At 42.8% G+C, this 16,418-nt stretch overlaps 1 pseudogene; it reads left to right on the forward strand.

Moving 5' to 3' along the window:
• The first annotated feature begins 3,360 nt into the window (after nt 1-3,360).
• Nucleotides 3,361-16,418, forward strand: part of LOC106581760 (melanin-concentrating hormone receptor 2-like) — a 56,944-nt pseudogene continuing 43,886 nt past the window's right edge.

Here is a 16,418-nt window from a genome sequence, read left to right on the forward strand (position 1 = left end):
GATTTGCAGTGGTCTGATACTCCTTCCATTTCAATATTATCGCTTGCACAGTGCTCCTTGGGATGTTTAAAGCTTGGGAAATCTTTTTTATCCAAATCCGGCTTTAAACTTCTCCACAACAGTATCTCGGACCTGCCTGGTGTGTTCCTTGTTCTTCATGATGCTCTCTGCGCTTTAAACGGACCTCTGAGACTATCACAGAGCAGGTGCATTTATACGGAGACTTGATTACACACAGGTGGATTCTATTTATCATCATTAGTCATTTAGGTCAACATTGGATCATTCAGAGATCCTCACTGAACTTCTGGAGAGAGTTTGCTGCACTGAAAGTAAAGGGGCTGAATAATTTTGCACGGCCAATTTTTCCGTTTTTTATTTGTTAAAAAGTTTGAAATATCCAATAAATTTCGTTCCACTTCATAATTGTGTCCCACTTGTTGTTGATTCTTCACAAAAAATTACGGTTTTATATCTTTATGTTTGAAGCCTGAAATGTGGCAAAAGGTCGAAAAGTTCTAGGGGGCCGAATACTTTCGCAAGGCACTGTAGCTCTATCACGTCTTGTAATATGTGACGTGAGAGCTTAATATATGGTTCCTTTATGAAAAAGGCTTGCAAAAGAAATTAGATCATCCGACCACACTGTAGCTATCACGATAATGCAATGTTGTTATGTGGGGACTTTTGACATGTCTGGTTCATTTATGATACCACTGTTGTTTTGTTTTTCGTCTTTTAACCACTCAGTTATAAGTGATGGTCTCTTTCCAATCCTTCAGACAATAAAGCAATTATTTATCCTCTTCATCCCCTTATCTTTATGCAAAGTGCTCCAGCAGTCAGCCCGCTGCCTAGAGTGAAGATAGAAATCCCTGCCTGCCTGGACTCTGATTCCCCCAAACACATGTGGGCTCAGTGGGGTGATAACAGAGGAGTGTCAAAATGTGCTCTCTTCATGTTAGATCTCCGCCGATTTCTAATCGCTTTCCCATTTATTTTCTCAACTTGGCTCCATTCCTGATTTCAGCAAAGTTGTGCTTAGTGTACAAGCACAATTTTTCCCATTCCTAGGTCATATTTGGATCTGTCTGTGTTTACCTGCCTAGTAGGGGTTTTCTCACCAGGTCTTTTAGATGCATAATGAGGATTCTTTGCCAGAACATCTGGTAACACTGAGAAGTGGTCCTTGTAATACAGATTACTGGCAATTCAAACAGGTGTCTGCGCAAGGCAGTGTTATTAGGGAGCAACAGGTATTTCAAAGAAATGAGAACTCTTGGACATTGTGATTCTCCTCTAATGCTGCATCTTCAGTTGTATGTAGTTTTATTTTATTTTTTCCTTTAACTAGGCAAGTCAGTTAAGAACACATTCTTATTTACAATGACAGCCTACCCCGGCCAAACCTGGACGACGCTGGGCTGCCCTATGGGACCTCCAATCACAGCCGGATGTGATACAGCCTGGATTTGAACCGGGGACTGTAGTGACGCCTCTTGCACTGAGGTCCAATGCCTTATACCGGTGCGCCACTCGGGAAATAGTTCAGTCATAGGGGACAAATTAAACATACAGGTTTATGTAAATCCTTTGTGTTCTACGCTCTTAGAAAAAAGGGTTCCTTGGCTGTCTCCATGATGTGGAAACAATGTTGATTTATTCAACCATTGCTATTTTAACTAAATTGTGCGTGTTGACTTTTCTTCTGAGTTTCAACGTGTGTGTGTGTGTGTGTGCTGTAGATATCAACAAGAAAATTGCATGCAACGTCCTCCTCCCTTGATAGTGGGTGTTACATTGGACATGACACTATTGTGTGCTATTGTGTAAGCATACCATGGGTTTTATTTTCACCACATTACATGGCTCCGTCGTGTACAGGCACTGAACTACAGATATTGATGTCATTAATATTAAGATGACCACTGTGGTTTTCTAAGGGTTGCTGGTGTGCAGTACGTGTTTTGCGTAAACCGTCTTCTGAACATTATCTTCCAGAGGACAGCTCACAGACAGCTTTTAGTCCATTTGTGAATACATTTATGGTATACAGTGCCTTCAGAAAGTATTCCTACCCCTTGACGTAGTCCACATTTTGTTGTTACAGCCTGAATTCAAAATATTTTCTCACCCATCTACACACAATACCCCATAATGACAGTGTGAAAACATGTTTTTGCAAATGTATTGAAAATGAAACAAACATCAAATTTACATAAGTATTCACACGATCCAAAGTGTAATTAATAACTACACCATGCTCTAAGGGATACCTAGTGTCTGCTTTTTTTTAACCCATCTACCAATAGGTGCCCTTCTTTGCGAGGCATTGGAAAACCTGCCTGGTCTTCGTTTTTGAAATTCACTGCTCGACTGAGGGACCTTACAATTATCTGTATGTGGGGTACAGAGATGAGGTAGTTATTTTTTTAATGTTAAACACTTATTGCACATGAACTTATGATGGGACTTAAGCAAATGTTTACTCCTGAATCTAGTTAGACTTGCTATAACAAAAGGGTTTGAATGCTTGACTCAAAGACATTTCAGCTTTTCATTCATTTGTAAAAATGTCTAAAAACAATTAACTTTAAAATTATGGGGTATTGTGTGAAGTTCAGTGACAAAAATATCTAAACGTAATACATTTCAAATTCAGCCTGTAACACAACATGTGGAAAAAGTCTAGGAGTGAATACTTCAAGGCACTGTACAACTCCATGCCTACATTTGACTAGGGAACTCAGGGAGATCCACTACAGTGATCAGACATAGGCCTACACGATGTATTGACCTTTGGTAGCGTTTTAGACAGTCAGAATGTTGTTGTTGTGCATTTGCACAATGTGTAAAGAGGAAAACAGTAATTTCACCAGATACATTTTTATTAACACTTAAATGTTTAACATTACATTTGGAAATAGTTGTTATACATAGTCCCCTATGAAGAAAATACAAGGAACAGTCAGTATTATGTTTTGAAAACCTTACAGAAAACAAGACATGTCTAATAATAACATTTTAATAGTACGTTTGGACAAATCACCGCAATCTTATCTCAAGAGAAAACATCCTGTTATGCTCTGGGAATGTATCAAATCTGGTTAATGTGTTCCGTTTGATAAACAGCATACCGAGCATGACCAATGCAAATGAGTTTGTATACCGCGTCTGTTCAAACTGCGTGTGTAATGCGCTCTTGGAGTTTCATTTGCAAGTCTTCAGGAGAACGTTAGTTCCCACCGTTCAGCAGTGATGATTGGAAATTCTTCACCACCACCTGACCATGAAACAATATATTTAGTTCAGTTTCAGTAATTCATCACCAGCTCTTGGATCCGTTTTTGCTTTTCCACCATGGACGGACGTGTATTCTGGAATCGGACCTCTCAAATTCTTCTCAATGAGTCTTGGGACAATGAGTGCAATGACCATGATCTGATTTATTATAATTTTGTCCATCTAACAGAGACCACTATTTTGCCTTCTCTCATTGGCATCCTCTGTTCAACGGGGCTTGTAGGAAATATTCTGGTCTTGGTGACTATCCTAAGGTATGTATCACCGCATTCCACAGTTGAATCGAAGTTGTTTCAACATAATTTGTCAACATATTGTGATGCGGAATTAGTGGATTTGAAAAAAGTTAACCATCTAATTTCAACTAACGTAAACATTGCAATTAAGTTAAAACTTCAACTTAAATTGACAACCTGACTGATGGGTTCATACAGCAATCTAATTTCAAGATGATCGTCAGAACCATGTATATGTTGAAATTGCATCAAATTCCATAGAAACATAGGTTTCATCTTATATTGAATGGTTGAAAATTATGTTGAATTTTATACTTGATTACACATGTTATGTGACCTTGTTTGAATGTTGATAGTAAAATTGTATGTTTGAATCAATGCAATTGTTTTAACATACCATCAACCTAGAATAAAGAGGCCTATTGAAATAAAATGTGAAGCCATAGTCCAACGATTCCTGCCTGAACAGTGGCTCCTACTGTTAGGAGGAGTAATACACTTCAGTGAGATCATCTCCCTTAAAATGTTAATTGGTAGCGTTCACGATTCAATAGGTCTACAAATGAATCATCGATATGCTGGATTCACATATCCATCTAAACCATAAAGCAAAGTCAAAGAAACACACTAAAACAAATAAAACTTGAAATGCACCTAAAGTAGTTTGATTTAGCCCAATTCTTCAACTTTGCTTGATGACGTGAATCCATCATAATTTTGTAGACTACATTTTTTGTTTTAAATCAACCAACCATCCCTTATATAAAAATACAATATCCAAAAGGTAAAAGTGTATTATTCATATAATGAATTTGGCAGGGCAGGACTGAGTTTTGGGAACCCTGGTCCACGCAAATGAGTATGGAAGTGTAACCGGTGCTGTACTGCACTGCTGTAACTCTGCATTGTGTGTGGTTGATTGAGACTATAGACATGGACTTTGGAGATTGTCGTGGAAAATTGTCTTAAGAACATAATACTCTTACAAGAACTTGTGAATTCAATATAGACTTTAATACAGAGTAGCAAAGCCGAGCCCTTCCATGGAAGGACCCTACCACACACGCAACAGAGCCGAGCCCCTCCATGAAAAAGACTAAATTCTCATATTACAGAGTCCTTTTTTTTTTAATATGATTCTGTCTTTGCATAACGTATAGAGTCCCCTCCCTCTATATGAAAATAGCTTCCCTTGACCGTTCTTTACCATTATCTCTCCATATCAGTTGTTGCTTGTTAACGCCCACATCTGACAGCTGTATAGATTATAATGCTAGCAGGGCCTCCTCATGTGGTACAAAAATAATGCATGCAGTGTATGCTCATCCTTTCCTCTGTACTTCTTTGTCTGGCTATCTTGAGTATTTGGGGCCCTTTCTGCATAACTCAAGTGTGGTTGTCAGGTCGCTATGCCTCCCACCGTGGTCTGTTGCTCTATCAGATCCGGATGTCTTCTTCTCCTCCTATAGCCAAAATATTTATGTTCTTTCCCCTTCAGCACATCTGCTTATCTCCCACATAAATCCCTCCTCTGGGGCTAATTAGTCCCACACTAAAATAATATCTAAATACAAGCAACAAGGATGGAAGCAGAATGATACACTCACAGAATAATGAACATTAGAACGACATGTGAAATAAGATATAGACATAAACTGGACCAAACATCTCCAATCCAATAACATAGACAAGAGTAAAAGACCCAGTCAACCTTAGAAATGAAAATTAAAACACACATAATAAACCAATATATTATGATGAAGCAATGAGCATGTAGTACATAGCCTTGCCTGAGGTTATCTCAGTTATTTAAAACATAAAGAAAATAAGAAAACCCTTATAAAGTCATTCTAAATACGACACTTAAACAAGATCCTTCCTTGTAGACACCTCTGTAACAACAGTGAAATCACAAATGAAAACACCTGCTAAAGGACTAAGGACATGGTCCATGGACACTTGTAACTGGAATTTCCCCATTTTACCCACAAGTTTAAGTATAGAAAATTCAGAAGTTCTAACTTAATTTATCCCTTGTCAAAGGTAGAAAGGAAATAGACAATACACTCCATAGTAAATGATTACCAGGTTATACATATTGCATCAGTCTAGTTTTCAATCAAGCACATAATAATCAGGAGCTTTACTAAAAACAGGAAACCCTTGAACACCATAATCATTCCTTTATCATCAAATTTACTAACTCCTGCAGTTTCTAACACCCAAATTGTTGAACAATTAACTGTAGTGTTTCTCACATCTATCCCATTATCTCCATAGCTGTAGAAACATTCATATCTACTTTTTACAATAGTAAACCTATCATTATGAGGACCATTTAATTCAGTTCTTAAGTCATATGTTGCACATTCATGTTCTCCCAACATATTTTTGTTTAATTCACTTCTACCTTTAGTGCTACCTAATGCCAAGCTGCATTCTATGTTACACAAAGGTATGTAGTATTTTCTCTGAATACATTGAACATTTTCCACCTAACACATTCTTCAAAAGATGCAAGTTCATGTACTATTAAAAGATCAGACAAAGGTGATTTGCTACACAAATTGCAATTGTCCATCCCACGTTTAGCTGTTGTGTACTAATCTCTAGTGGGAGGTGATTTTACAATTTCTTCTAGGTTTGTCGCTGTTGCTGTCAAGGCCATTCTACCGTTCTTCATCTGTCCTGTTTCACTGTCTGTTAAGAAGACCATGTGAGGACAGAAAGTCTCCTTTCCATTCTCCTGTCGTTGTTTCTCCGTCCCCTTGGACAGCACCTCTGTCAAGGGTATCTGCCAGCGTAGGTATGTCATCAGGAGCAACAGGCATGTCACTCCTCCCCATCCCTGGACTCTCTGGATATTCAGGAGAGAGTGTCTGTTTGCTGTTGGAAGTTGCTCCTCGGTCCACCTCCTCTTCGGCTCCTGCCTGGCTCCTGCCTTTCCTCTGCTCCTTCATGGCCTGGTGGTTGTCCCCTCCTTTCCGACGGGACTTTGGTACAGTGGTTTAGATGGTACCACGTATTGCTTCCTTTCACCTGGACAGCAGTTAACGTTGTTCGAGCCACCTTGTAGGGACCCTCTCTCCTTGGCTCATTCCTTTCTTCCGGAACACTCGGACCTGGTCTCTTGGATCACCAGACGTGGAACCTCTGGTCCTGGTTCAGGTTTCTGCCTTCTTTCTGTGAGGCATTCAAACTTAGAGACCTATGGCCTCTGTTTTATGATTACACCATACATCCACTTATTTCCATCACTCATCATACACCAACTAACATTCCAGCTGAAGCTGGCGACCCTTCTCCTTCTGGTTCCTAAGCATAAGACTTGGAAAGTGAAAAACAAAAACACAACAGTATTGACAATGTGATATGTTATGCACAAATATATTCATGAAAACCGAAATCTGAGACCATGACAATTCCCACTCTCTCTTCACCTGACTCTATGCCTCCAGGATACTTTTCTGCTGGAATCCACAAAAATAAAAGCACTAAAAAGCTTCCTCATGCTTTCACCCAGTCTTCCCCTTTCGGCCCCAGGTTCAGAGAGGTGTTCCCAAATCATGTCATTTTCACTTTGTTTCCCCATCTGGTCCATTTCACCCGATAGGCATATCCCTAATCAACATTATATCTTATCTTCTTAATTCAACACTGTATATGCTTTCGCATTATTGCCTTCAACATGTTGTTTAGAGCACAATTACCCTAACATCTGTCCTTTTTCATATGATGCATTAACCAATAAAATAAGTAGCTCCCAAACCCAACAACTGTATGTCTACAGTGGAATCTAGTCTCTCTCACTCTCTCCACGTCCTCTGTCATGGTGTTTTCAAGCTCACCCATTATTCAGCCGGACCTTACTTCTTGTGAGAATTATGCGCCCACCGAAGAGAGACATGATGATCTTTACCACTGCAGGTGCTGTAAGAAGTATACCCCCAGCCTGGTGTATCTTGATGTACACTCAATCTCCAGAATTCAGCCCGTGCCCCTGGTTATTTCTGGCTTCTTGTGTGCTGCTTTTTCTCCTGAGGACATACACACTAACACATGGGTTATTTCCTGACAACAAGATCAATACTTTGTAATATTTAAATAACAGCCCTATGTAAACATTCTGTCTAAATACCTGGCCTCCTGCCACAGATATACTTACACATAATGATAGCCAAATTATGGTCCCTACAGCAACTGCTGTTAGAATAACATGTAATCAGTCAAGTGTCTTCCAGTTGGAAGAATATCCAACCTCTTAAAACTCCAAGTCATAACTCTCTTAAACTTTTACCATAGTGTTCAAAAATTTCACCACTATCACTTTTACTCTTATGTGTAATGTTCAATTTACTCAGAATTGTCCCTATGTTGTGCATCCCTATATTTTACACAGCCAGCTGTCCTTTCTCTTCTGTGAGTTATCTTCCTCTAATAATATACATAGTCTCTAGATATAACACCCCTCTACTATCATAACCTTCATTTATGAGCCCCCTCAGATCCCCAATGTAGTCACAGTTCTTCTAACTTCTAACCCATAACACATCATTTCCTACTTTTAATTTCCTTCCACCGTTTGATACATACCAAAACATTCTCAAATCAATTTTAGTCAATTTATATCATTCCCTCCTCAGGAACAATAAACACACTTATGTTCCTTAAAACAAAAAATAAATTCACCAGACAAGAAAGGAGAAAAATAAATTACAATAAATGCATATTTGTAATAAGTGACCACTACTCATAATGTAACTAAACCTGGGGAAAGCGTCCATCCGTTACGTTCTATGCCCATGTTATGTTGGTCTCCTCCTTCATCCTTGTGTGTATCGCAAAACAGATGTTTTGACATGATAGCTCAGCTGAAACGAACACAACTAAGCACGGGACATAGAGGTAAGCATCTGGATGATAGACTCGTTCTCACTGAAGTGCATTACCCCTCACAACAGTAGGAGTCACTGTTCAGGCAGGAATCGTTGGATTGTGACTTGACATTTTGTTTCAATTTACCTCCATTTAGATTGATAGCGTGACGTTGAAACAATGACGTTGATTCAAACATGTAATTTTACTATCAACATTTAGGTCAAATAAAATGTCTAGTAAAATATAAAATAACAATTTCAACCACCAAAAAGATATATATATGGAAAACCAAATATTAGTTACATTTCTACGTGGAAACGTTAAACTAAATGAAATAGTTCTGAAGATTGTTGGAATTAGATTGACTTAACCTGAACAGGTTGTTACATCAATGTATTTAAGTTGAAGCTTTACCTTAATTTCAATGTTTACAACACTGGTTGAAATGAGATGAACAGTAGTGGTCGATGACGTTTTTCAAATCCAACGTATTTTCCACGTTGATTCCACGACACAATACGTTAACAAATTACATTAATTTCAACCTGTGTGTGCCTAGTGGGATATGTTCAGACAACGCCAACACTTTTTATGCAAAAGTTAAGCAGATGGATTTACAAAATGTTATAAATGGTTTAGATGACTAATGAATTTCCTTTCTAGAAACATTCTAAAATGTGTAGTGTCTGTTCGAAAGTAAATATTTAATTCAATAAAAATGAGGGGGTCTCAGTCAGTCAATCTAATGTGTGTGTAGATTAAATAAATGGATTAACTGTGCGGATTATTTGAAGGCATATTTTCTCAACCGCTGTGGCCGACCACCCTATAGCTCAGGGATGGGCAACTCCAGTCCTCGACGGCCTGATTGGTGTCAAACTTTCCCCCCAGCCCTAAAGCTAACACACATGTATAAACAAATCAAAAATATAAAACATGCAATAGTATCAATGATTTTACTGAGTTACAGTTCATTAACCCCTATTCTATGGATTTCACATGAGAGGGAATACAGATATGTATATGTAGGGCACGTATACCTTTAAAAAAAAAAGTTTAAAAAAAGAAGAGGATCAGAAAATCAGTCAGAATCTGGTTGGACCACCATTTGCTTGATGCAGAGCGACATCTCCTTTGCATAGATTTATTTTAATAGATTTTTATAGGGTGTAGATCAGCTTTAATATAGCTGATGGATTGTGGCGTCCATCAATGTAATTGTCTGCATTTCCAATCCCCATATTTTTTTTGTAAATGTGTACAGTTGAAGTCGGAAGTTTACATACATTTCAACTCAGTTTCACAATTCCTGACATTTAATCCTAGTACAAATTCCCTGTTTTAGGTCAGTTAGGATCAACACTTTATTTTAAGAATGTGAAATGTCAGAATAATAGTAGAGTGATTTCAGCTTTTATTTCTTTCATCACATTCCCAGTGGGTCTGAAATGTACATACATACTAATTGAGTGTTTGGTAGCATTGCCATTAAATTGTTTAACTTGGGTCAAACATTTCAGGTAGTCTTCCAGAAGCTTCCCACAATAGGTTGGGTGAATTTTGGCCCATTCCTCCTGACAGAGCTGGTGTAACTCAGTCAGGTTTGTAGGACTCCTTGCTCGCACACGCATTTTCAGTTCTGCCCTCAAATTTTCTATAGGATTGAGGTCAGGGCTTTGTGATGGCAACTCCAATACCTTGACTTTGCCACAACTTTGGAAGTATGCTTGGGGTTTAACTTCCTGACTGATATCTTGAGATGTTGCTTCAATATATCCACATAATTTTCCTGCCTCATGATGCCATCTATTTTGTGAAGTGCACCAGTCCCTCCTGCACCCCACAACATGATGCTGCCACCCCCGTGCTTCCCGGTTGGGATGGTGTTCTTCAGCTGGCAAGCATCCCCCTTTTTCCTCCAAACATAACGATGGTCATTATGGCCAAACAGTTCTATTTTTGTTTCATCAGACCAGAGGACATTTCTCCAAAAAGCACGATCTTTGTCCCCATGTGCAGTTGCAAACCGTAGTCTGGATTTTTTTAATGGCGGTTTTGTAGCGGTGGTTTCTTCCTTGCTGAACGGCCTTTCAGGTTATTTCGATATAGGACTCGTTTTACTCTGGATATAGATACTTTTGTACCTGTTTCCTCCAGCATCTTCACAAGGTCCTTTGCTGTTGTTCTGGGATTGATTTGCAGTTTTCGCAACCAAAGTACGTTAATTTCTAGGACACAGAACATGTCTCCTTCCTGAATGGTATGACGGCTGCATGGTCCCATGGTGTTTATACTTGCGTACTATTGTTTGTACAGATGAACGTGGCGTTTGGAAATTGCTCCCAAGGATGAACCAGACTGGTGGTGCTCAAATTTTTTTCTGAGGTCTTGGCTGATTTCTTTAGATTTTCCCATGATGTCAAGCAAAGAGGCACTGAGTTTGAAGGTAGGCCTTGAAATACAGCCACACCTCCAATTGACTCAAATGATGTCAATTAGCCTATCAGAAGCTTCTAAAGCCACAATATCATTTTCTGGAATTTTCCAAGCTGTTTAAAGGCACAGTCAACTTCGTGTATGTAAACTTCTGACCCACTGGAATTGTGATACAGTGAATTAATCTGTCTGTAAACAAGTGTTGGAAAAATTACTTGTGTCATGCACAAATTAGATGTCCTAACCGACTTGCCAAAACTATACTTAACAAGAAATGTGTGGAGTGGTTGAAAAAGGAGTTTTAATGACTCCAACCTAAGTGTATATAAAATATTTATTTGCCTTTATTATTTAATGGACAACTCTTAGGCTTCTACTTCCAGCTTATTCATACATTTTACAGACACAGTATATTTTACAAGTTATCCTTTGTTTTTAGTCCTGTCCTTCAGCTACCCTCAACTCCTCCCATCCATCTCTGAAGACCCTCCAGCTTTTATTTCTATTTGCCATATATTTTACCAACTGTGCGGTTACAAAAGTTCTGAACCTTTCTATTCTCATAGTTTCTACATATTGTAAATTAAAGAAACATTGTCATTGATTGATTGACTACGACTTTTTATATCACCCAGCAGTGCTATTTTGAGAACCTGCGACCAAAAATAAGCTGCATATGGAGAGTACGAAACAAATGATCTAATGATTATGTGTCACGTCCTGACCTTAGAAAGCTGTTATTTTCTATGGTAGAGTAGGTCAGGGCGTGACAGGGGGGTTTTCTAGTTGAGTTTTTCTATGTTGTCAGGTTCTAGTTTTGTATTTCTATGTTGCGTTTTGTTTGGGATGATCTCCAATGAGAGGCAGCTGGTCCTTGTTGTCTCTAATTGGAGATCATACTTAAGTATTTTTTGTAAAAAAAAAATTAAATTTTTTTTACACCTGGGTTTGTGGGAGCTTGTTTTTGAGTACGTGTATGTTTACTCTGCGTCATGGTTTGTTGTTTTTGTTATTCAGTTTATTTATATGTATGCCATAGTTTCACACTGGGTGGGTTTCAAGGAAGAATACTGTACCAAGTTATCTAGCTGAATAAACAAAGTTTGAGCCTATTCCTGGAAACATTGAACCACTGTAGTTTAAATCAATTATAATTTCTAAAGTGGAAGTTGGAAAAGTTATATTTGAGTGTTTCAGTGAGGGAGGCCCTGCTCTCTCGCTTCCCCAGTTGTTTAGTTAATTTTCATTCCAATCTCCTTTGCATTAGCATAGCCTCTCCTGTAGCCTGTCAACTATGTGTCTGTCTATCCCTGTTCTCTCCTCTCTGCACAGGCGACACAAACGCTTCACACCGCATGGCCGCTGCCACTCTAACCTGGTGGTCCCAACGCGCACGACCCACGTGGAATTCCAGGTCTCTGGCAGCCTCTGGAACTGCCGGTCTGCGGCCAACAAGGCAGAGTTCATCTCAGCATATGCTACCCTCCAGTCCCTCGACTTCTTGGCGCTGACGGAAACATGGATTACCACAGAAAACACTGCTACTCCTACTGCTCTCTCCTCGTCTGACCACGTGTTCTCGCATACCCCGAGAGCATCTGGTCAGCGGGGTGGTGGCACTGGAATCCTCATCTCTCCCAAGTGGACATTCTCTCTTTCTCCCCTGACCCATCTGTCTATCTCCTCCTTTGAATTCCATGCTGTCACAGTCACTAGCCCATTCAAGCTTAACATCCTTATCATTTATCGCCCTCCAGGTTCCCTTGGAGAGTTCATCAATGAGCTTGACGCCTTGATAAGTTCCTTTCCTGAGGATGGCTCACCCCTCACAATTCTGGGTGACTTTAACCTCCCTACGTCTACGTTTGACTCATTTCTCTCTGCCTCCTTCTTTCCACTCCTCTCCTCTTTTGACCTCACCCTCTCACCGTCCGTCCCCTACTCACAAGGCAGGCAATACGCTTGACCTCATCTTTACTAGATGCTGTTCTTCTACTAATCTCACTGCAACTCCCCTCCAAGTCTCCGACCACTACCTTGTATACCTTTTCCCTCTCCTCCAACACTACTCACTCTGCCCCTACTCAGATGTTATTGCGCCGTCGCAACCTTCGCTCTCTCTCTCCTGCTACTCTCTCCTCTTCCCTTTGCTCTTCCCTTTGCTCAATCCTTCTCCAACCAATCTCCTGATTCTGCCTCCGCAACCCTCCTCTCCTCCCTTTCTGCATCCTTTGACTCTCTATGTCCCCTATCCCCCCGGTCGGCTCGGTCCTCCCCTCCTGCTCCGTGGCTTGACGACTCATTGCGAGCTCACAGAACAGGGCTCCGGGCAGCCGAGCGGAAATGGTGGAAAACTAGCCTCCCTGCGGACCTGGCATCTTTTCACTCCCTCCTCTCCACATTTTCTTCCTCTGTTTCTGCTGCTAAAGCCACTTTCTACCACTCTAAATTCCAAGCATCTGCCTCTAACCCTAGGAAGCTCTTTGCCACCTTCTCCTCCCTCCTGAATCCCCCCCCCCCCCCCCTCCTCCCTCTCTGCGGATGACTTTGTCAACCATTTTGAAAAGAAGGTTGACGACATCCGATCCTCGTTTGTTAAGTCAAACGACACCGCTGGTCCTGCTCACATTGCCCTACCCTATGCTTTGACCTCTTTCTCCCCTCTCTCTCCAGATGAAATCTTGCGACTTGTGACGGCCGGCCGCCCAACAACCTGCCCGCTTGACCCTATCCCTCCTCTCTTCTCCAGACCATTTCCGGAGACCTTCTCCCTTACCTCACCTCGCTCATCAACTCATCCTTGACCGCTGGCTACGTCCCTTCCGTCTTCAAGAGAGCGAGTTGCACCCCTTCTCAAAAAAACCTACACTCGATCCCTCCGATGTCAACAACTACAGACCAGTATCCCTTCTTTCTTTTCTCTCCAAAACTCTTGAACGTGCCGTCCTTGGCCAGCTCTCTTGCTATCTCTCTCAGAATGACCTTCTTGATCCAAATCAGTCAGGTTTCAAGACTGGTCATTCAACTGAGACTGCTCTTCTCTGTGTCACGGAGGCTCTCCGCACTGCTAAAGCTAACTCTCTCTCATCTGCTCTCATCCTTCTAGACCTATCTGCTGCCTTTGATACTGTGAACCATCAGATCCTCCTCTCCACCCTCTCCGAGTTGGGCATCTCCGGCGCGGCTCACTCTTGGAATGCGTCCTACCTGACAGGTCGCTCCTACCAGGTGGCGTGGCGAGAATCTGTCTCCGCACCACGTGCTCTCACCACTGGTGTCCCCCAGGGCTCAGTTCTAGGCCCTCTCTTATTCTCGCCATACACCAAGTCACTTGGCTCTGTCATATCCTCACATGGTCTCTCCTATCATTGCTATGCAGACGACACACAATTAATCTTCTCCTTTCCCCCTTCTGATAACCAGGTGGCGAATCGCATCTCTGCATGTCTGGCAGACATATCAGTGTGGATGACGGATCACCACCTCAAGCTGAACCTCGGCAAGACGGAGCTGCTCTTCCTCCCGGGGAAGGACTGCCCGTTCCATGATCTCGCCATCACGGTTGACAACTCCATTGTGTCCTCCTCCCACAGTGCTAAGAGCCTTGGCGTGACCCTGGACAACACCCTGTCGTTCTCTGCTAACATCAAGGCGGTGACCCGATCCTGTAGGTTCATGCTCCACAACATTCGCAGAGTACGACCCTGCCTCACACAGGAAGCGGCACAGGTCCTAATCCAGGCACTTGTCATCTCCCATCTGGATTACTGCAACTCGCTGTTGGCGGGGCTCCCTGCCTGTGCCATTAAACCCCTACAACTCATCCAGAATGCCGCAGCCCGTCTGGTGTTCAACCTTCCCAAATTCTCTCACGTCACCCCGCTCCTCCGCACACTCCACTGGCTTCCAGTTGAAGCTCGCATCTGCTACAAGACCATGGTGCTTGCCTATGGAGCTGTGAGGGGAACGGCACCTCCGTACCTTCAGGCTCTGATCAGGCCCTACACCCAAAGAAGGGCACTGCGTTCATCCACCTCGGGCCTGCTCGCCTCCCTACCTCTGCGGAAGCACAGCTCCCGCTCAGCCCAGTCAAAACTGTTCGCTGCTCTGGCACCCCAATGGTGGAACAAGCTCCCTCACGACGCCAGGACAGCGGAGTCAATCACCACGTTCCGGAGACACCTGAAACCCCACCTCTTTAAGGAATACCTGGGATAGGATTAAGTAATCCGTCTAACCCCCCCCCCCAAAAAAAGATATAGATGTACTATTGTAAAGTGGTTGTTCCACTGGATATCATAAGGTGAATGCACCAATTTGTAAGTCGCTCTGGATAACAGCGTCTGCTAAATGACGTAAATGTAATGTAAATGTTTCACAGTGTAAATAAAATGTGGAACGACATACACGCTACACTTTGGTCTACTTCCTACGACAACCGTGACAGAATCTCCCAACACCAAAGGACCAAGGGAAGAGAAGAGATATTGGACGGGAAAGGACCCTGGAGGCAGGCTGGGGAGTATCGCCGTCCTAAAGAAGAGATTGAGGCAGCGAAAGCGGAGCGGCGATATTACGAGGCACTATACCAACAACGAGGCCAGTGCGAGAGGCAGCCCAAAAAAAAATGTTGGGGGGGGGCACACGGGGAGATTGGCAGAGTCAGGTTGGAGACCTGAGCCTACTCTCCGTGCTTACCATGGGGAGCGAGTGACGAAGCAAGCACCGTGTTATGCGGTGATGCGCACTGTGTTGCCAGTGCGCATTCACAGCCCGGTGCAATCTGTGCCTGCGCCCCGCATTTGTCGAGCTAGGTTGAGCATCCAACCAGGACGGGTTGTGCCAGCTCTACGCTTGAGATCTCCAGTGCGCCTCCACGGCCCAGTATATCCTGTGCCTGCCCCACGTACCCGGCCTCCAGTGAGTCTATTCAGCCTGGTACGCCCTGTCCCTGCTCCTCGCACTTGCCCTGAGGTGCGTGTTACCAGTCTGGCACCACCTGTGCCAGCCCAACGCATCAGGCCTCCAGTGCGCATTCCCAGTCCGGTGTGTCCTTTTCCTGCTCCCCGCACTCGCCCTGAGGTGCGTGTCACTAGTCTGGCGCCACCTGTGCCAGCCCCACGCATCAGGCCTCCAGTGCGCATTCCCAGTCCAGAGCTTCCGGCGACGTTTTAGAGCCCGGAACCTCCGGAGGCGGGCCGCAGCCCGGAACCTCCGGAGGCGGGCCGCAGCCCGGAACCTCCGGCGATGATCTACGGTCCGGTTCCTTCGACGACGATCAACGGTCCGGTGGCACAAAAGCAGAGGGATCAGCGGGCGGAGCGGGGATTACGCCTCGAACCGGAGCCGCCTCCTCTGTTGGAGGATCCACGGGATGAGAAGGTTCTGCTTACTGCACCAGAGCCGCCATAGACATTTGTCACCCTCCATAACCCTCCCTTTTTTTGGGGTTCTTTTGTTGTTTTGATACGTTCGGAGTCCGCACCTTTGCGGAGGGGGGGGTACTGTCACGTCCTGACCTTAGAAAGCTGTTATTTTCTATGGTAGAGTAGGTCAGGGTGTGAC

Source organism: Salmo salar, chromosome 02, assembly GCF_965601325.2.
Source record: "Salmo salar chromosome 02, fSalSal1, whole genome shotgun sequence".
Lineage (NCBI taxonomy): Eukaryota > Metazoa > Chordata > Actinopteri > Salmoniformes > Salmonidae > Salmo > Salmo salar.